This window comes from Acipenser ruthenus, chromosome 10, assembly GCF_902713425.1.
Source record: "Acipenser ruthenus chromosome 10, fAciRut3.2 maternal haplotype, whole genome shotgun sequence".
In the NCBI taxonomy this organism is placed as follows: domain Eukaryota; kingdom Metazoa; phylum Chordata; class Actinopteri; order Acipenseriformes; family Acipenseridae; genus Acipenser; species Acipenser ruthenus.
Window position 1 is genome coordinate 43,489,363 of NC_081198.1, and position 23,594 is coordinate 43,512,956.

Here is a 23,594-nt window from a genome sequence, read left to right on the forward strand (position 1 = left end):
CAATGCGTTTTTGCTGCACATGTCATTTTCAAATGATATGCTATTTTATTTTTGACATGGAATTAACTAACGCACACATACACGCGTACACACAAACATTTAAACTTGCATTAACAAGCAAAGTCACCTAAACCCGTTCTCGATTTTTCAAAATAAGACACAGATTACAACCAGAGATTTTGCAATATTGTTTATTTGCCTATGGTGCCTGACATGGGAAATCATGTATGTTAAAATGTAGTGTAGTCAGTTTGACTTGGTGGAATAAGTATTAGTTTGTATGGTCAACAACACTTTTTTTGTTTAAAACTAGCAATTGTTTCTGTTTACCACATACTACATTCAAATTAGTCTTCTAGTTTGATTTCTAGATTGAATACAGTAATAAATAATAACATTTACAAAGTGTTTGATATTCAACTTGTATTAAATCTTTATTACAACAGATCTGTTTTTATCAAATGCGCGTTTAAAGGTTTTACACAAGTGTTGCACTGCAAAAGGTAGTGAAGATAATTGATGTGATCCTGTGCTTGACTCAGTACAGCAAATGGTTATTAAAACCTAGGCGCTACTAGTTTAAGCAACAGTACTCCACTGCCTTTAATTTGTCCATGTCTTGTATTTGATACCACCAGTATTAATAGCTTTGCATGGAAACTCTGCAGTCATTAATCATAATAATTAATCAGATCCAATTATATTGCATGTAAATGCGAACAAATTGCTGGAAAAATAATGATCTATCACCAACATGTCGTAAGGAAAAAGAGACTAAAATAGTAATTAGAAGCAAGGATTTAGTTGCATACAAGTACACTGCAACTGACTGTAACAGTATTAGGATCTGATGATATAATTAGAGGAAAGTAAGTGCAGCAGGCCTTCAGTAGACTTTCTAATGAATGTATGCACAGAGGAGATATACACAGACTTTCATTAGGGAGGAATTTGAAAGGTAATGAATTCCTTTCCAATACAAAACTAGCGACTTATTGTTTTTCTTCATGGCACATTGTTTTACCCAGACAATATCCCTTTGGCATAAAAGAAAAACATTTTACATAGAATTAAAGACATCAGACAGAAATGCAAATCTAAAAATGTATACATCAATTATACTTATGCACTCCTTTCACAGAGTTGAAGATTGAAATATGTTAATTTAAATGTGACACAAAGCAGTTTTGGGAAATGGTAGCAAAAATGCAATATCAATGTATTGGTGTTGTTAAGCTTGGGAAGCACACACACGCACGCACACGCACACACACGCACGCACACACACAGATTCCATTGAATATGGCACAGCTGGATAAAATGTGTTATATTAAAATACTGACACTGACATTTACATTTTTCACCATTGTAGAATAGAATTATTGTGTGCAATATGAAAATCGTGTTTATGTTTAATTTAATCTGACCCTTGATGAACTGGTTAATTTGAGCAGAAAATGTATCCAAAATGTTGAAATCATCAGATTGTTCTGGAACTGAACAATACTAAGCACTGCACTTTCCCCGCTTTGATCTCAGTGTTCCGGCTGCTACAAAGAAATGAAGCCCTTATCATACCTTCTCCAGAATCTACTGTGGAAGACCTCAATAGTACCCTAAAACATTTGAAAATGTAGTAATTCTACCAGCTGAAAATAAGAGGAAGCACAGAACAGGTAAATCCCACACATTATATCTGAATTAATGTTTTGACACATGAAACAAGTGTACACTCTGGGCAGGCAACATGTTACCCATTTAAGAGAAATGACATGTCATTCATATTTTTCTTTCATTAGATGCAGTGGTGTGATTTAGAGCCAAATAACATAAACTTTAACAGTATGCTATACTCCATTTAGCCATATAGAGCTATAAATGAGTTTAGATAGATAGATAGACCACAATAAGAATGTTTTCAGTTGCATGTTTTCCACTGGTTGCAAGTGCTAATTGCTGGTTTCTCTGGGGTATAGAATTAATCACCTGCTTGATTTATAGTCTCTAAGCTGGGACCCGAGGACAGAAGCAATACAAAAGAAAATCTTGAGCGACACATCATACGGTGAGTATAAATATCAGTCTCTGTGCATATATAAATTGCTAAAGTTTTTTTCAAAGCTCAAGTGTGCTAATTTCAGACAGCCAAGACTAAAGGTAGCTTTTAGCGGCTGTTTAACGCCTGTCTGTGGGTGGTATAAATGCTCTGAATACAAGCAAAAAGTGGTGCATGAGTAATTAAGCAACATTTTGCTGAGCATAAATAATTCTGTTTACATTGCTCTTCTGAAGAGTGTGAAGTGCAGGAGGCAGACTGGGTGCACGTGTGGGCACCAGGGGTTAAATCAGCTTCCTTTCTGATTTTGCTTTGACATCAAGATCTATTCTACATGAAATAAACGTCGGACAGCTCCTGTTATTCTTCCCTTGTTTTGTCTTTTATAAGAAACTGATCAACATGGCAATAAGGAAAGGGCTGCAGGGATGCCTTATATACTAACCATACCTGATATTTAAAATGATTTGGCTTTTTAATAATACTATTAAACTGAATATATGAAATGTAATAAAAGAATAACAAAATGCATCTTACAGATTTTATATTTTTTGTAACAAGCAAAATAATAATGTACCAGTTTTGGATAAAGTTAATAGGTTATGTTTAAAATATACTGTAATTCTGTTATAGGTTGCAGAAAAAGATGGCTTTCTTTTTGTTAAGTAGTCAGTATACAGATATATGTACTATTATCTCTTTCATATCAGTGGCAGTGTGGATTATATATGATGCCTTTGATAGTAAACAAGCATTTGTTTTAATTAACACACATTTTAGTTTATCTATCTATCTATCTATCTATCTATCTATCTATCTATCTATCTATCTATCTATCTATCTGTCTGTCTGTTTAACCTGCTGTGCATTCTGGGAGTGTGAGAGGTGAGCGTGTTGCAGCGAGCAGAGGGTGGATGTGAGTGTTTCTTTTCTTCTTCATTGCTTTGGTTTATGTATTTAAAGCTCAATAGCATTTTCGTGTTTTTTCTGTTTTAAAGTTGCACTCTTACCGGGTGCTGACTGAATGTCGTCTCCGGAGGCCGGAATGGCTGCAGCAGCAGGGAGAGAGAAAACTTCTCAAAGTTTTTATTTTGAAAAGTTGACCCGCAGGCATGGGTTCAAGATTGTGCAGAATGGTTTTGTACTGTTGGAAGATTGTGTTTTAGCGCTAGGAAAAATTGTGGGATATGATAACGTGAAGTCTGCATCTCGAATGAGCGGGTCTGTTGTCGCCTTTTTAAGTGACATACTGTGGAAACAGGAATTGTGTTGAATGAATCTTTAGTTATTGTAACCCCGTTAGCTGTACCTGCAAGAAAGATCATTCTATCGAATGTTCCCCCGTTCTTGAGAAATGATCTTATAGAGAAAGAGCTGTCCCGGTATGGGCAGATTTGTATCTAAAGCCAAAAGAATACTGCTAGGCTGTAAATTCCCCCATTTAAAAAATGTTGTTTCTTTCAGAAGACAGCTATACATGAAATAAAAAAATATAAATGAAGATATAAACCTTACATTGAAGTTTAAAGTGGAGGGCAGTGATTATCTAGTTTTTGCTTCATCAGAATCAATGAAATGTTTTCGCAGTGGAGGTGAAGGACATATTCTTAGAAAATGCCCAGAAAAAGATGAAGAGGAAAATAATCAAGAGACAGGGAGTGCTGGGAGTAGAGATGGGGCAGGGCAGCGAGGTAGAAACAAAAAAGCAGGGAGAGCAGTGCCTCCGGTTTTAGATAATAGTAATATTGAAGGCGAGCAGCCAGGTCAGGCTGAAGGGACTGATATGGATGGTCAGCCATTTGTAGTAGAAGGAGGTGCTTTGATTGCAGAGGTGGAAGCAGGCATCCAAGCAACCGGGAGCGGTACAAAGGAGCCAATGACCTCTGCTTTGCTGAGTGGCATTAAAAAACTCAAGTACTATAGAGTTAAAAAAGCATGGGTTTGAAGTTGTAAACAGTCAACAAACCCCGGTTCAGTCTATGGCAGTAAAGAATCTGGACAATTAAATAGTCAGTGTGTGGGGAGATACAGTACCAGATGATGCTAGTCAAGTGAGTGGCGAATCTGGTTTTAAAGTACCAGCAAAAAAGAGACAAAGAAAAAGACAGGACAATGTAGTAGCTAGTAAGAGAAGAGAGTAGTACAAATAAGAAGGATAGCAATGAGAAGGTGGGTATGGTAGAAAAGCAGAGCGGTTCTGTTGAACAAACCTCTAGTGCAATTACTGAAGAAAGCTCTGAATTAGGAAGTGGAGAGGAAGCTGACTTTTTACTGATTCCTCACAAGTTTCTGAGCTGCCTTGTAATAAAGGTGGGTACAGTAAATAGCATTAAAACATTTCTGGAGAGTACAAAAGGAATGAGAGGAATTAATGTAGGGGATCTTGAATTGCTTATGAATGCTGCTCGGTATATGATGCAGAAAGCTTCAGGATTGGATCTGACAGACCCAGAGCGATGGAGCTTAAAGAACTTGATTGCGAAAGTGTGCAAAAGTTTAAAGAAAAATAAAGAATGATGTATGCCTCCAACTGTCTTTCTATACAATTGTTTTTTTTTTGTTTTGTCATTTAGTTTTTTGTCTGTTTCTGTCTTCTTTTAATCCTAAAATTAATATTCTATTGTTTGAAGACCCCAGCAGGAACTGAGTTAAGGGAGCCTGAGGATATTTGGAAGTTTGCTGTGAACTTCTATACAGACCTTTTCACAGCGGAGGCTGTGGAGGGACTGGAGGAGATCCAGCGCTTTCTGGAAGATCTACCAAAACTCCCGATTAAAATAAGTGCAAGGCTGGAAATGGTACTTTCTGTGCAGGAGTTATCTGATGCACTTCAAGGGTTGACAGGGGGCAAGGCTCCAGGGATTGACAGTTTATCAGTGGAATTCTTTCAAGGATTCTGGTCACTATTAAAGGAAGATCTGTTGGCTGTTTACAGTGAGAGCCTGGAGAGAGGAGAACTGCCTCTGAGCTGCAGTCGTGCAGTTATCACGCTTTTACCAAAGTAAGGTGACCCATGTGAGATAAAGAACTGGCACCGAGTGTCATTACTCTGCACGGATTATAAAATAATGTCTAAAGCCTTGGTCAACCGACTTAATCCTGTGGTGGGGAGCATTGTCCACCCCGACCAAACCTATTGCGTCCCTAAAGGATCAATTTTTGATAACATCTTTTTAATTAGAGATATTCTGGTTGCTTCCAAGCTGTTTGGGTTTTCTGCTGGTCTGATTTCTTTGGATCAGGAGAAGGCCTTTGACCAAGTTGATCATCGGTACTTGTGGCAGGTGCTGAGGTCATTCAGATTTGGCCTGGGTTTTTTGGTTCAGATTCAGATCCTCTATGTTAATATTCTTAGCCTGCTGAAGATCAATGGGGGACTGAGTGCACCTTTCCATGTCCACAGAGGCATCAGACAAGGATGCCCACTCTCAGGTTTAAAGTTTTCCCTGTCATTAGAACCATTAATGTGTAAATTGAGACAGGTTCTAACAGGAATCACAATATCATACTGTAATGGACCCCCAATTAGTGTCTGTTTATGCTGATGACGTTGTTTTAATTAAAAATGAGAAAGATCTTAAAGAACTTTGTCATAGCCAGGCTTGCTTTGATAAATTATCATCAGCAAGGATTAATTGGGAAAAGAGTAGTGCATTAATAATAGGGGATGGGGAAGGTTTTAGTCCTCCCACCCTGCCAAAGGGGTTACAGTGGAGTAAGGTGGGGTTTAAGTAATTGGTAGTGTTATTAGGAGATGAAAAAATGGTACAAAAGAATGGGGAGGGGGTGCTGGAGAAAGCGAAGGGGCGTCTGGAGAGGTGGCGATGGATTTTACCCCAGCTGTCTTAATGGGGGCGGGTTTTAATTGTAAACAATCTAGTAGCTTCAATGCTATGGCATAGGTTAATTTGTGTGGAGCCGCAGCAGTCCTTGTTATAAGAGAAATCTTGGACTTTTTCTGGGGTGGACTGCATTGGCTAAGACAGAGCATGCTCTACCTTACCGTGGAGGAGGGCGGGCAGGGTCTCATCCACATTGCCAGCCACACTGCTGCTTTTCGCTTGCAGGCCCTGCAAAAACTATTGTACTCTACTGAGAACCCCCCCTGGAGAGAGTTGGTTCTGGCATTTCTTCACCAGATAGGTTTGGACAGACACTTGTTTTTAATGGACACCACCAGATTGCCTGAGTATTACAGGGGGGTACCGAGAGCATGGTTAAACCTGTGTGTGGAGAAAGAAAAAAGAGCAATGGATTTGTACTGGGTGCTTGAAGAGCCTTTTGTTTTTAATTCTGTTTTCAAAATGGGACTGTGTCAATCTCCTACTTTTGAAAACACTCTGATTAAAGGAGGAATAATGAAACTGGGGCATATAGTAGATATAATAAATCATACCTGGAGGATCACGGAAAGTTTAGCGGATGCACTGGCTCTGTCTGTGAGGGTGGCTGGCCTGTTACTGTCACAGCTCAGAAATGCACTTCCTAAACTGATTCAGGACATTTTAAAGTTTTATTGAGCAAGCTCATCCTCCCTGCGAGACCCCGTTTCCAGCTCTACCTGTTTCCCCAGTTGGCCTCCCAGATAGTGAGACAGAGGGGGAATTGCTTTGCCTCCCTGATACGCACTGGAGAGACCGACTGGGAGTAGGGAGCGAGATAAGACCGGCATGGAGGGCACTATATAAAGCACCACTCCCAAAAAGAACAGGAGACCTACAGTGGAGACTGTTACACACTATTTTAGCAGTAAATTCCCATCTCTGCATAATTGACCCCTTAAGGATAAATGCCCCTTTTGCAGAGAGAGGGAAACGCATAGTGTTCCACGCATATATGTTTTGTCAGAGCCTGTTTACATCGTTTGCTCTGTTACAGTCAATGCTTAAAGATTTTGGAATGGACTTTTCAGAAGTTGTTTTTATTTTTGGTGTACAATACACTAAGAATAAGAAATACCTATGCCAGATAACACTTTTTTTTTTTACTAGGACAAGCTAAAATGGCAATTCTAAAAAGTCAAAAGCACAGGTTGGAAGGGAACATATCCTCTAACCTTTGTGGTGTCTTTAGAGTGTTAGTTTTAGCCTGAGTAAAACTCGGGTATAACTTTTATTCCATGATGCACGACATGGAGAGTTTTAGATATATTTGGTGTGTAGGAGAGGTGGTGTGTAGAATACATGAAGAGGAAAAAATTTGTTTCTATGATTTTAACAAAATATTGAAATGTTTTAATTTATTTATTTAATGTTTAATGTATTATGTTTTTTCTTTCTGTTTGTGTTTTAAATTTGATAAAATAAAGTACAGTTAAAAAGTATCTATCTATCTATCTATCAGTTTGAAAGGGGGTATAACTGCAGTGTACAAATAACAAGTGAAAAACGTCCTGAAATAAGTGCATTTTTATATATATATTTTTTAAAAGGTTCACACAGTTGTTTTGAACTCTGATAGAAAGGTCAATCATGCAGCTTGTGTTTTATAAAAATTGGGACCTATCGATTTGGGCAGCAGTGTGGAGTAGTGGTTAGGGCTCTGGACACTTGACTGGAGGGTTGTGGGTTCAATCCCAGGTGGGGGACACTGCTGCTGTACCCTTGAGCAAAGTACTTTACCTAGATTGCTCCAGTAAAAACTCAACTGTATAAATGGGTAATTGTATGTAAAAAAAATTATGTGATATTTTGTAACAATTGTAAATCGCCCTGGATAAGGGCATCTGCTAAGAAATAAATAATAATAATCTGAGGTAGTAAAACAATTTAACCTTGTCTACAATTTAGCAAAGCGGTGGTTCAGGCAGGGAATTCACTTTTTAAGCTAGATTAAAAAATCGTAAACAAGCACATTAGGCACCCCCTTTTTCAGGACATCGTCAGTTAAATAGCGAGTATTTTATTCATCACCCGATAAACAACACATCCAATGATCGGCTAGAAAGGGCATTATCTATCAGCAAACTAAATTATGAGAAGGGGTAGCTCGAAATGTGAGGCCAAAGGCCAAATACGTAATGAAAATGTGTATAATGTTATATTTGTTGTGTAAGCTTCAATAAATATTGTTCTCTCACGCGTTTTCCTAACTGAACAAATGTTCCTTATCGTGAGACAGTTAACTGATACCTACAGTTGCTCCTATAGTTCTGTCATGTTGTATTTTTTATCTGATAAAAAATAGAGTTGCCATCTCACACCTTTAGAAGCATGCTGACAAGCCAGACCACGGTGTTCAAGTGGGTTTATGGTATGAGCAATCTTAATGCAATGTCTGTGAATGTCAGTTGGGGAATGAAACTCGAGAAAGCAACCAATACAATTCAGTTGTATACGCTATGTACTGTACCTTATTCATGCAAAATGTAGACCTTTTTGTAAAGTCGTAGAAAATTCATTGTACATTCTACCAAGGTCATTTTAAAGCACTGTTGACCAGCCTGGTGGTTAGCAATAGGTGCTTTTGATTTGGGAAGCTGTAGATTTGAATCTTTGGCTCATCTCTGATGTACTGAACTGAAACAGGCCCTTAAGAGTGGGCTGTTAGCAAGCTACAGTACCTGTCAAAAGATAAACAAAACACTCCATTATAATAGAAGTGTAGATCGGTAGAAGGCATAATATTACTGAACAATTAATATATTTTTTCCATCATATTCCTGTTTGATGGTTTTATATAATGCTAAAGATGTTATACTGTCAGTCTACAACTAAAGGAATGTAAAAGATACATCACCATGGATCCTCTGGGTGCAATTATGTTATGTTGCTCCCTGAAAGAAACATACTTAGCCATGGGAAACCCTTACTGTATATGAGTGAAAACCATTAAGTTGTCATGGCTCTGTGACAGACTTTAGTCCTTCCTAGTGAGTTTCTATATCCCCTGAGTATAAAGATATTAGTGTCCTGCACAAAGAACCAATAAATCAATTAGTTTTAACAGCAGCAGTTCAGGGAATTGTATTTAGCTTCCTCAATAAAAAACATGATTTTTTTTGCTTGTACTCATACTTCAAACTGTTTTGTTCAATTTTTCATTCTGTTTTTTTCTTAAATTGACATTTCTAGTTACAATATCACACATTGGTGTACATTTCTTTAGATTTTTAGAATATTGTAGTCAAAAATCGAGCAATCTAATAAGTTGTGTAAAAAAACATAGTATTAGCAAAATAGTTCCTTGAAATATTTAGACCCCTTGTGCCCTAGGCTGGTGTGGGGGAAAACTAAGCTTCTTAGAGCGGATTTGGCTAGGGGACTAGGGGAAACATTTGTGTTCTTCAACAAGGAGTTTAGATATCCATGAAGCAGACAGTTGTCCAGCGTTATACCGCCCTCCTTTATATCGCCACCCTGCTGTCCGCCACCCGTCATCTTCCCAAGCCAAGCAAACGTAAATATAAGCACTGTAGATTCCCTCATTGTAGCACCAGCGAAATAATCATGGCCAATTAAAACAAAAAGTTATGCAGTTAACATTTGACTTGCTTTCCTAATTCGTTGTTAATTGAATGTTCATAGCAATGTCATCAACACTCCCACTCCCAAAGCAAAACAGAAAGTACAAAATGGCGAGTCGACCCTACATTTAACACCAGAGCAAAAGAAAAAAATCTGCATGAATGCATCTGAAAATAAGCAAGTCAGCAACTAAATGAGTGTTTATTTTTTATTTTAATTTTTTTTAAGTATAAACTGTACCTCGAAAGTAACCATGTATGTTTTATTACAGATGGGAAAAGATGATAAAACATCACTAGTAAATTATTATATTATATTATATTATATTATATTATATTATATTATATTATATTATAATATTAATAAGGGGTCAATAAATCACCCTATACATTGAAGCCCCCTGTTATGTGATTATTTCCAATGTGATTTTGGAAAATATTCAGAAAGGGCTAGCAACAGAGAAGGAAAGAAATAATTTTTCTTCTCTGTAGATTTTGAAAAAGAGCAAAAGAACAGTGCTGGGTGGTGATGGACTGAAACCACTGTTTTTGATTGAAAAAAGACTGTCAATGTAGGGTCTTGAGCCTTTAAATAGTATTCTGAATTTAAATTTGCAGAACAAACACCACACATTGGAAAAAGCAGAGGTACGCATGAAGCAAAAAATATTTTATTATTATACTCAACACTAGGGCACATTTATGATGGTACTTTTTTTTCTTTTATGCAGATTAGAAACTACACATACTAAATGATTTTTTTCTATAGGTTTATTATAAATATTTTCCCCTCTGGAAGTATACTACATTTTGTTTCATGTCTTATTTTAAGACATGAAACAGAAAAATAAGAGCGTTTATTCCTTTGTCAGAGAAGATAGGAGAGCTACTGTATATAAGTGAAGGAGAATGCAATGAATGGCAGATCTTAATACCTCATAAAACCACAAACCTGCTATATTACAGATCTTTATCCACCATATTTTTTTTTTATTGTATTCACAATAGTACGGTAGGGGACCAATAAATCAACCCTCTGGAAAAAAAAAAACACAAAACATAAAAAACAGTAGGATTAATACCGGTATACAGTTAAAGGATGGCAGTATTTAGATCTACTGCTGTTTAAATTATTAAAATAGATTTTCTTACTCAATGGCAAGATATTCCGAAATCTCGAAAAATGAATAAAGTATTATTATGTTACGAACAAAAACAAATATGTGTGTATTATTATGGGCAGCAGTGTGGAGTAGTGGTTAGGGCTCTGGACTCATGACCGGAGGGTTGTGGGTTCAATTCCAGGTGGGGGACACTGCTGCTGTACCCTTGAGCAAGGTCCTTTACCTAGATTGCTCCAGTAAAAACCCAACTGTATAAATGGGTAATTGTATGTAAAAATAATGTGATATCTTGTAACAATTGTAAGTCAGCTAAGAAATAAATAATAATTATATAATCACTAGTAAAATATTAAAGAAACCCCCCCCCCCCAATTGGATAACATTTTACATTTAGCTTTTTTAATTTGGTGTTTAAATGACTCACCCCAAAACATAATTTAATTTAAGAATATTATTTCAAAGTGTAATTACCTACTGGGATTAAAATGAACTCTACTGGCTGAAATGTTCCCCCACTGTGATCCCACACTGAAAAATGTTGAGTTTTAGATTAATATGCATCTTGTAAATCCAAGTTTTAATCTCAATCTTAAAGGACATTTAAAACCCACTTGGAACCTTCTATGTGATCAGGCACAATGTGACTACAACGTCCACCATGCTAAATTTGCGATTACATTTTTCATGTGCATGATTTAAATCGTTTTAGCAGCAGTACGGGGAGCATTTTACCGTGCATATTAATTACAGAAAGGCTTTGTCATGTGAGGGTCTCAGTGGTCATGCTCTGTAATCCAGCTCATTTGAACTGGAGCATAGCTTTTTGAACCTGCTGTGCACATCAAGCTTTTAGTTTGGACAAAAAAAGTAGAGAGAGATTGCTGGTGTGATTACTGTTATAAAAATAAATACCAGTTGTTCACTCACACCTGCAGAATAACATATTTAGCATCCCGCAATAAAATTAAAGCATACCGATTAGACTTTGTATTAGAGACCTAATGGGTAAATACTGGAACGGATTATCAAGCTATACTGATACCTTGAGTCTTTTAAACACAAGGGAAACAGACAAAAAAGTGAACTTACCAATCACATTCTAGCACAGGTCTTTCTGTTGCATACATGAGGTTTACTAAATGTGAAAAATCTTTGGTACAGTAAAGTTAAAATCACCACATTGTGTGCTTTTAATAAGAGATCATATCTGATTTTGTTGCCTTTTTAGTTTTTACTGTAGACAACTACTTCAAATTACATATAATTAATTTCTGTCAAAACCCCCTGATAGGCTGGCTTCACAAGTAAATTACCTTTCTCATTGGTTCAAGTACTTGACTTCCTGATTAGGTTGTGGTAATGGACTCAGATTAGTGATAATAAGGATATGTGAAACCACCTCTGTGAAACCAACAATAATACAAATAATAAGAAGAAGAAAAATAAGAAGAATACACATTCCATGATCCACATATCTCTACAAATATGCAGGATTTAATGAAAATCCTATATTTACTGTAAGTGTTGCTTCTTCAAGAAGAAGAAATATGCAATTATTCATAAAAATGTATTCTATAAAACAAGGGTCAATTACTGGAGCACCAACATAAAAAAAATGGAACTTTCAAAATGGAGTTATAAAACCCTTCATGTGGTAATAATTCGGGCTTAAACATACCCACAGCAATATACTGTACATCAGTTTAAATTTGGCTTGAGCATTAAAATGTATTTATATTCTGGTTTCATGAAAATCTTCCATCTTTTATATCGGTTTTGCTCCTTCAACAAGATCCTCCAAAACTGAAACATAGGAATAATGGCATTCCCACATTTGGAACAGCTGTGGAGATACCATAGTTTTATGTCCCTGTAGTTTATCTCCAGGGGGTTTTCCTTTGCTACTTCACTGCAGTTGCTACCATGCCTAACAAAATGGTTCCTGATGTAGAGCATGATGTAGAGTCTCCAGCATGTTGCTTTGTACAAAACCTTCACATCAGTGGGCATTATTTTCAGTTCCTCTAACTACTCGATTAACTTCAGGTGACCTCCTCTCTTCTAGAACTTGTCTCCAAGTCTTTCTGGATTGCCCTCTCTTAATCCGAATTTGGGCATTCTTATTTCACTGCTTGGTGAAATGATTCATGGGGGTCTTCTTCAGATAAGCCTTAAAAACTCACAAAACACAGTGGTGCCTGAATTTCCACCCTATGTCTATCTAGGACAGCCATGATGGATGGGTGTAATGTAGGATTCACTGAACTGATTGCACTCTTTTCAAGTAGGCATTTTGAAATACTCCACATGTGTGAATGAATAAACAAATGAAAAAAAAAAAAATCAAGTTAGATCATAGTGCTGAAATGTGTTTGTTAATGTTATCACTCCAATGCTTTGCTGCGTATACATATAAATAAAAAGGTCAGTGACACTGCTGAAATACTCGTTGGGATGCACTGTACCACCGGAGACATTCCATGGCAATCCGTATAAATCAAAGCTCAAGTAAATTGACATATACAGTAAAATAAAATACTGCATACAATATTACCCCTGAAATGGAAAAAAAATATATATATATACATCGCTACATTAAAAATGTAATCCATAACAATAATGGGGCGCTTCATGAGGACCAATCTTAGTTCCTTAATCAATTGACTTGTAAAGACCTTCATATACTAAATTCTGTCTTAAACATTTCCACAGCAATATACACTAATTCAATTTAAACTTGTCTTGAGAATTAGCATATGTCAAATATTAAGACAAGCCAGGGTCAACTGGGCCTGCTTCTTATTGGAGGAGCTAGCCCTTCTGATTTACAAACCAGACCTGATGGGGGCCTACAGGGTGCCGACAGTAAGGACTGTGCTGCACGTTGACTTGAACTGTGCTGCATGTCCTCTTCCTTCTGAGTTATCCCTGATGATAGATGATAGGTCTAAAATGAACATATAAAGATATATCAAATTGAAAGCCCTGCATGCACAGGGAAACTACTGTATTCATTCTGTTTTTTAAAGGAAACGTTTAGGGAAACTTTCAGGAAACACATTGGAGCAACAGGTGCTCATTCCTCCTTAAAGTCAGAGAAAGAGGAACGTTTTCAAATTACGTTGATGGTGCCAAAGTGATCATATGCTATCTAGAAATTGTCTATCTGCATACATATGAATACAACTGTGCACTTTAGCAGTTGTTCAATCTATGCTGTCTTCAGTGGGAGATGCTATTTTGGTCACATGATTACTGAGTTACATGCCCAAAACATGTACATCATGTATTAACATGTGCATACCATAAAAATACTGTGAAATGAAGTACGGTACGTGGGAAATAGGATTTTTGTAGGTGGTATTAAGTAGAACCCAGGAAGATGAAATGGAATTTAAAAAAAAAAAACTTTGGCTTTCTTGATAAACATCTCAAACATCAGGTACATCAAATAAAAATGTTACATGAGTGGCCAGAAGACATGCAAGCTGGTTGGATAAAAACCCTGAAAATCCCTGAAAGCCTTCCTGACACCTCATCACCAGATGCTGGAAGTAAAAAACAAGGAGAACGTGAGAATTTTCTAAGGAACTTTCCCCAGCAGAACTATCAATAAAGTGCATCAAAAATAAAAATAAAGCAGATATACAGTATAATGCACATTCCACATTGGTAATGACAAGTGATTATGAATTGCTTAAATAATACAGCTTGCAATTTAGGACTTTAAAACATTTAATGATAACATAGATTCAAACTGCAGTCTTTGTGATGGCCTAGTACTATAATAGCATCCTAATGTTAAAACACACACTTTGAACTGTTCACATGTAATACAGAAAACTCAATTACCTTAATTTCATTGAGATGAGAAAATCAATGTATTTTTATAGACTCTTATTATCAACACTGTAACTACTGCCTGTTCAATACTATCTTTTTAAGAGTGAATTGTCTAGTAGCCTAATGAATTAGGGTGCAACATATAAAGCTAATGTAATATGCAAAATGTAACACAAAAGGTAATAATTTACCAAAGTAAATCAAAGTAAAAGTCATACAGCTGACATTTCTTGTTCTTGCTAGTTAATATTTAAAATAACAACATAAATATAATTTCAAATATATCTTTCACTGAAGTTTTAGTTATTTCCATGAACTTTACATTCAAATATCACTGAGAATGGATTGCATTATTCTGTCAGTTTTTATATTTATATATTGTGCATACACACAGTTGAAAATTAAATATATATTTGTGTACAATGTTTCCAAATTGGTTAAAATGCTATACAAAGTGTTATTTATAAATGTAAAGATGTGTCCTTTACCAGAGAACCTAATAAGTGTTTAATTCTGAAAGCCTGGCAAAACTGATGATAGTTTACCTTGATGAGGTAACATTTAATGAACACTGGATTGGATCACCTTTGTTTCTGGGGTGATGGAATAAACAACAAACAGATTTTTCTTACTGTCACATGCCTTTCCTTAATAATACGATTCCTCTCTTCCACAGTAATGGAGGCTGTATAAAATCTCATTAAATTATCCGTGGAAAAAATACACAGTGCTTTTCGTCAGCCCATAGTAAACTAAGCAAAAACATTGATTTGGTGGAGTTCTGCTTATTTGCACATGCATTGGGATCCACTCACAGATATGTAAATTACTCTGGCTAAAACTAAATGCTAAAGTCTACACCATTAGTTTTCCACTTCATGATCTCCACATGGGGCTGTTAGAGGGATAATGTACCATACAATACATGGTTTACTTTTAATTAATAGGAAAATGTATTTTGAAATGAATATTAAATCTAGATTAATGTGAAAAACCTCAAAGCAGTTTAGTTTAATTTAAGGCTCTATTACATTGCAAGAAAATAAGTACTATAAAATGGTCTTTGTGACAAAAGCTTCATAAATATTTATATTTAAAAAGCATGAAATTGTTTTTGAAACAGTGGCATATCACAAGTCTGTAATTCTGTATACAAAAAAAAATAGTGTGTAGCAATCACTGCTCAACATTTACTATCAGAGCAAACTAATAATTACAAGTGAATAAAACAGCATTTTAATTAGGCTCAAAGAAGAGACGTTTTGACGTTTCTGAGTGTTCTGAGCACACATGAATAGATTTGCATATACAATTCATTATCTTCTAAAAAACATGATTTTTAATTAAGATTCTTATGATATCTTTATGAAGGAATATTTCTTTTAAAAACAGTTGGAGGATGGGGTTAACTAGGATTACACCCTTAAATCACAGAACAGGAGAAAAAGGCTTTTTTATTAAGGTTGTGTATGCAAATTGAAGGGTACTCATGAACTGCAGTGTTGAGAAACTAAATAAATAGATAATGGTCTGGAGTTTTATTTGAAAGCATTTCTAAATGATATGAGTTAGAAAAACAGTGATTGTTTTTTATAAATGATATGGATTATGCAAAAGCATACAGATCCAGGCTTTCTGATCAATTAGAAATTGTACAGGAATTGCAACATTTAAAAAAGCTGCATCAACAAATACACTTCTGCCAGATGTCCACCAGGCAATGATTTTGGAAAACATGCCCCTACACTGAAAGGGCTTGTGCACTCCCATAGGATTGAAAGGAAAATTGCCTGAAATTGGTTTGCCTATGCTTAGTAGTGCCGGTGAAAAGAGGTGATTAGCAAAACAGTGGTAATTGTAGTGGGCATGTATCAGTCCTGGGAGTTGTGGGTCACAGCAGTGAAAACATTCAAATTTGCTGTTAAAACATTTTTGCAGAAATGTTTAATTTTGTGTTTTTTTCAGTATCCCTATCCTTCTCTGAATGCATCAATAACATCCATCATTCCTTATGATCCTCTGCTTGACCACATACGAAAATCAAAGGAGTGGACGGGAAATGAAGCAGAGGTTCTCACACAATAATAGAGGTTTCTGATTGGAAGTTGATGGTACTGGCAGCTTCTGGTGTCTGCAACTTCTTGCTTGTGGGATTCAACATATTGTTTTGTGAACCAAATACGCAATAGCTGCTGTATTCAGAGTGGTGATAGTAAAACATGAACATAAAGATTGCTATAGGAATTACAATACAGAAGCAATTGATAAGAATTACAGGGTGTGTAGAACTTCTTTAAATGTCACTAACTGGCAAGGAAAGAAATGGAAACAGTGTTGAAACTGAGAGGTGTGTAGTAAGCATTCCCTAGACACAGGAACTGTAGTTCAGTGCTTTACTAACCAAGGCAGTGAGAGTTAAAACAAAGAGGAACAGCAGTCTTTATTACCGTCACAAAAAACCCTTAGCTGTTTGTTTAAAGGTTTAAACATTTTAGTAAGGGGTCATTATAGCACACACATAGTACTATAGTACTACATTATCTGGGTTTAGGATCTGTACATTTTTAAAAAAAATTTCAGGGTTTTCATGTCAACCAAACAACATAAATTATTTTGTTTATGTCGCAGTCTTTCTGTAATGCAGTTCTGTTTTATAACCCATAATGCCTCATGCCACATGATGCCGTGGCTCCTTTGATATGTGCGTCAGAGCTGGGTATGAACCTGTTAAGAGGCATTCTTTGATCTTCATTGACTGACATCACATAAAAGGAAAAGGACAGTAATTCAGCAGACAAAAATGTTTCAAGATCAACAATTTCTAGTTTATTGCAATTGTTGTACATAGACAAGGGCTTAAGAAGCAACAATTGAAAAAAAATGAAAAGCTATCTTTTTTTTTCTTTTATACTTTGTTTCTATTCATTACACACTCCAAGTCAGGGTGTTATTTGATGTTGGCTATATGGTTTACTTTCAGAATCATGTGATACATGCCCATGGGCTTCGACAAAGTATTAAAATCCACACATTCATTCCTTTTCACTTATTTGGTTTCACATTTCCATGCAATAAAGCCATTTGTTCTCTAACAGTATTTGACTTTCCTTAATATTATGTGCAAATAAATGCATTTAGTGACGGTGCTAAGTGGGGCATTAGCTGTTTGCATCAGTTCCAACAATTAATGCATGTTAATTTTTAATTACACTAAATGTACTTGAAATGTGTTTTTTAACAGAACAGCTGTACGAGACAATCTGCTGGTAAACACACAGATGTATTATGTGTTAATGCTCATGACACTTTCACATATTTTTTTGCGAAGTGTTACAGTGTTAGAAGTCTAAATATAACATATGCTGTGTTGTGTAGAGACAATTGGAAAATGTGGCGCTAGGATTAAAGACAACAACGGTAACAAAGAAAAATTCTATATACATGATTTATAGACATTGTAACAGTCTGCCTATACTTCACAAGACCAGATTAAGAGCACCTAATGTCTCTGGGCCACATGTCACCAATGTCAACTTCATTAAACAAATAAAGGCATACTTGCTTGTCGTCTGGGGATGGTTCACCCTACTGTGCCAAAGTGACCTCTTCTGGTCAGGTGCCAGACAAGTTCAACCAGAAACCAGGCAGGCTGAAGTATGTCCTCCTGAGCTGAAGAGCTTCATAATATCTGATTCAATTTGCCGGGTGAAAAGAGGAGATTGTCTAGACAGTAGGAATGGAACTTTATTCTTCCTGGGCCAGTACATGGGTTACAGCAGTGAGATGACATTCCAATTGGGTATTTCAAAATGGAGGGTAAACAAGGTTAAATTAAATACTTAATTGGACACTTGAAAAATGCACATTCGTTATGACCATGGCACCCTTAGGGGAAGTCAACTTGGCCCAAACCCAACTCACCCCAAAGTTGAAACTCATCTCATCTTAACTTGGTCCATACCCAATTCATCAACCCGACTACAAGCAAGAGAAGGATAAAGTAATCCAAATTGTGCTTTGTTTAATAATTTATATATCACATGTTTTATATAAGTCTTTTGGTTTCCTTTCAGTTCAACCTATATGTTTACATTATACTGTGGAGAGACCTTATTCTTAGACAGAAAGAGGGTAGGTCAATGTTGATCTTCATATGATCTTTGGCCTATTTGAGACATGCATATTTACTAAGGCGACACAGTGCTATGTAATGATGGTTTGTGATGTGAGCATCTATCTCCTAGGACTTAGCCTGAGAAACACATTGCACATGAGCTACCAATGGAGGTTAGTTTCAGACACTGCATAGTGAAACCTACAGGTGAAAGGCTTCTTAATGCTTTTAAGTAATAATCCATGAAGTTTGAAACTTTAGAGTTTTAAGCAGACATACATTTTATAACAAGTTGTAGTTTGCTGTCCTTGAGTACTATTAGATTTGACTGTAGGCATGTATCTGGTTTTGCACAGTTACCAGTGTTGCACATGCTTTATGAACATCATCATTACCATTTTGTTTTTTATAACCTGATCCCGTGTGTCTTTTTCTTGTTAACCAATTGGTATTCTGCAGTTGAATATGTCATTGCGGTATCTGGAAGAAAGAGAAACAAACAGAAGCAGACTATTCTGCGGTGTCTGCATATTAAAGGTTTGGATTTTACAGAGAATCCCAGATCTAAACTCTGCCTTCTCAAATAGTACAGGTCTGTGATAATTTTATTGATTGAGACTTATATATGGCATCAGCATTTCATTTTGAAGAATCATGGTTTTGTTACATTAAGAAAATTAAATTGGGAGAGTTATTTTCTTTCGCAGTGATTGTGGCAGTTGGAATATTTCACCTGTAATGAGATGTGTGCGTTATGTGCCATAGTGAACCACTACTGAGCCATTAAATATATGTAAATGAAGAGAAACACAAGAGAGCCTGGGCATAATAACGTGCAGAACAGAGAAATGGATCCTGGAAAGTGATTAATTTATTTGATGATGCCTCAAGTGAGGAATTTTAGGTCACAAATGAAGTGACAGGATGACAAATTACCATTTTAAAGAATTTACTGGGCATCATTACTGAACAATTGTCAGGTAGTTTATGGTGGCTGAGAAGATGGTATAAATATAGATCTTTTTCTTATCTGAGATGAATTATTAATTAGCTTTTAAAAATCTTTGTGAGTGATGACCGGCTGTCTGATTGGAAATAATGTTCTCTACAGTCTTAAGTAAATTATAATATGATTTCGAACAAGATTCTTTACAATTTAATTCTTGGAGTAGAGTGGTAGGAGTTTTAAAGCACATGGCAGTTAAAATGTGATAGAAGAGGATGAATTTGCCAGTACATTTCAATAGCTTTTCTTAGCTGTATTATCCCTGCTGAAATTGTATTCAAATGTTTACCATTCATTTTAATTTTGAATTGGCATTCAGATACCACATTTTACTGGTTCAGTAGTTAATGAAAATTAAATTGCATAAGTAAGTAATTTTTTTCTCAAGTGACCATCTTTATGTACTATGTTCTAATGCATTGTCTCTAGAAAACAGATTTATGTTTATTTCTAATAGGGTGTATGGCGGAGTGTCCCGCCTCTTTGTATATTTGTATATTCTGCGTATATTGTTATTATTTTCCTCCTTTCTCTCTCGTTTACGTATGGCCTTCCAAATACTCTCCACCCTGTACAGTTACACTGCAGGTCTTTTATATCCGTGACCGAGGGATTAACTAGCTATCAATTATCTGATTATCCCTCAGTCGCATTTTGCACGGGTTTAATAAGGATGCGTGACTGTCAGCTAGTTAAATGCTTAGTAGCTGATCAGTCACGCATCCTCACAAGGTATTTAAAATATAAAACAATAACAAATAATGGCGGTGGTTTTTCATCCGCGCCGCAAACAATAATACGATAAATCATAACAAAATATGCAAAGGGGTGGGACACTCCGCCACAGGGTGGTAAAAATGTTTTACAGGATAAACAGGTAAAGCTTCAAAATAATATTTGTTCCCCTTTTTTCCTGTAACATTTTCCTTTTTTGACATGCATTGCTAATATTCCTCATCAAATTGATTAAAGAATGTTTTTCAATACTTTTTAGATCTGAAAATGCTTTGATTGTGTTGGCTAAACTGTTTCATATTTCATATTTTTTGCAGTTGTAAGATAGTGGAATCCCAGCTGTTGAATTACAAAATCCTTCAGATTTAACAAAGATTTTGATATGATTTTATTTCTGTAGTGGGGAATGTCAAATTATTTTATTTGACTAATAATGTAGACTGTATATATAAAACAAACTACATAAAAACCTATTTTATTGATATTTGCAGTTGGCACTGTTGAATCAGATAAATGCTTTTGCTTGGACCAGCTCAGATACTCAACTTATTCATCAATCATAGTTAGAAATGCAGCACTAGTGGCGGAACCCAATTCTGAGTCTCTTTGAGGCATGTAAGAAGTATGTCTGTATATTAACAAATGGATCAGGGATTCTCTTTTACCTGAAAAATACATTTTTTAACTTTTTTCTGCTTGATTAAAGAAAATATCAGTTCTAGTAAACACCCTCTGAATAGGGTTGCCAACTGGCCCAATAATTCCATGACACTTTAAAGCCCCTTTCACACTGGCACTCCTACCCAGGTCCGGACCCGGGTCCTAGCTACCCGGGTCACAATCCTGTGTAGTGTGAAACCACTTACTAGGGTCATACCTGGGTTGACCCAGGTCCCAGCTACCCGCAGGATGTGGGTCGACACACTTTGACCTGGGTTGAGTGAGACAAAATGCATGACGGCTGTTCGTGAACTGACACAATAACAAACAGCCACGCCTGCGTGAAGGTTTCACTTCACTTTTTTTCTCTCAGTATGATCTCTAGAACACGTCTCAGACAAAGCAACAAAGCACAAAAGTCTACAACAGTTAGTGCCATTACTATATATTACAGGTTTACTGTATAACTTTACTCCATGAAAAGTGTAATGTGGCTGCATGTGCTGTTGCATACAGGGATATGTTTGCATTCAGCAGCTGCATGACGTGTTTAGTGTGTGCGCCACCAGTAATAGGGAGGTGAGAGCCGTGACAGAGTTCATCAAACGTGTTCTTGTTATTAAATACGAAAGTTACGTTAAATACCAGATTTTTGTCTTTTATTTAAAGAAAAACCACACACATTGGAGGGATATATTAAAATGGATGTGTGTCTGGGCGGATAAAGTATACGAGTCCTGGATTCGGTGCATCCCTACTATTATTATTATTATTATTATTTATTTCTTAGCAGACGCCCTTATCCAGGGCGACTTACAATCGTAAGCAAATACATTTCAAGTGTTACAATACAAGTAACACAACAAAACCTGCTTTTATTGCTTTCAATATTGTTTTAAGTACTTTTTATTATACGCAATAAAATGTTGCATGTTTCAAAAGGTACTTCGTAATTTAAACTTGTGGATTCACTTGATGAATCCTGAGTGATGTAATTTGTAGAAAAACTCCGCCCGCCTGTCTTTTTTTACAGCCTGCTGAAGAGAAATCCACAGGGACGATGAAGAGCCGGTTTGAAAAAACAAACAAGGCCAGCAGAACATTTAATACTACTGTTTAATACTTGCAGTCAACCATTTCATTTTGTGTACCTCAATATTTGCAGCGCTATGCATCCTCTGCCTCATCTGACCCACTTCTGCTAATTCTGCTTTTTGTATACTTCAAAACATTCATTTTCTTTTGAATATTCATAAACTGATTTATGTTTTCTCCCCATTCCTCATCCACTAAAAATATTATATTTTTGTGCAAATTAGTTTTTGATCATGCTAGTACTTACTACACCCAGTAATTGCCCCAATAGTCAGACTTTGATTGGCCAACATAATCAGGTGATAATGTGTTTGTGAAGTGACTGAGAACCACGTTTGAACGTTATTTGATCCTTTGACATCTAAACGTCTGCTGTATCCTAGGATACAGTGTAGGTCTGCTTATTACAATGTCAGAGTCAAATAAAACAGCATTTTAATCAAACTATTGTGTATTTCCTAGAAAATAGTACAAATTATTGAATAATAGACAAAAATCGGGTATAAATCAGTAAAAACCGACATCCAGTGAAAAAAAAATCCTGTAATTTTTCAGTAAAATTCGGAATAAATCGCAAACGCTAAGTATGATCAAACAACTAAATTTAAGAAAGATATATGTGTAATAGCCTTGATTTTCAAACGTTCTGTTATTAGGCTGTATTTAAAACACCCCTTCATTTAAATCAAACAGACCAGGTTCAAGGGCATTGTAATATAAAGTTAAAGTAATGTGATAAATTAAGTGTGATTAAAGCATAATATTTAGAGTAAAAAAAGAAAGAAGTCTCATTCATTAGTCATTATGCCTTATCAATAGAGCATAGGGTCTAATATAATTATGTAACACTGGTGCATATTCAAAACAATTACATTCTACTAGAAAAATACAACCATCATACATTACTGTTTATTAACACAGATGCTATACCAAGAGTTTGTCAGTCTTGTCAGGATCGCTCAGTAAGCTTTGTTTGAACTTTTGTTAAAAACCAGATGAAAGTAAGCATTGTTGACAGTAAGAACATTTCTTGTGTACATTAATCAGACAGAATCCTTGATTTCCCTTCTGGGCCTACTTGAGGGAATCAGTGCTTAACAGCAGTAGTATGACAACTATATTCTGTAGTTACAGTGTGTTATTACTTTACAATCACTCCATAACATAATAAAAGATGATCTGCTTGTACTTTTTGTTCTTGATATTATTATAAAGCTCTCCCCGTTTTCAAATCCTTCTACTGACTCTGGTTAGTAAAGTGTATGTGCATTGAGTTATATTAATCACTACAGTTTTAGGTTTTATAATTGTATTGCAAAAAGTATGAAAAGTACCATTGGGATATTGTAATACCATCATATTACATTGAAGGAACACTAGCAGAAGCACAAACAAACGACATCATTCCCAGCAAATGCAGCCCAATGGTCCTACTATGGTTTTACACTAGATCCATGACACTGCATTGTGAAACTTGTAAAATATGGAAATGTAAC

General features: G+C 36.0%; 1 long non-coding RNA gene across 1 annotated transcript in view; it reads left to right on the plus strand.

Moving 5' to 3' along the window:
• The window catches only part of LOC131738185 (uncharacterized), a 62,124-nt gene that overhangs the window by 242 nt on the left and 38,288 nt on the right, over positions 1-23,594 (plus strand). The window contains exons 2-3 of the long non-coding RNA XR_009329741.1: positions 1,540-1,676; positions 2,002-2,065. This is a non-coding gene — a long non-coding RNA (uncharacterized LOC131738185). The remainder of the gene's footprint in view (positions 1-1,539; positions 1,677-2,001; positions 2,066-23,594) is intronic.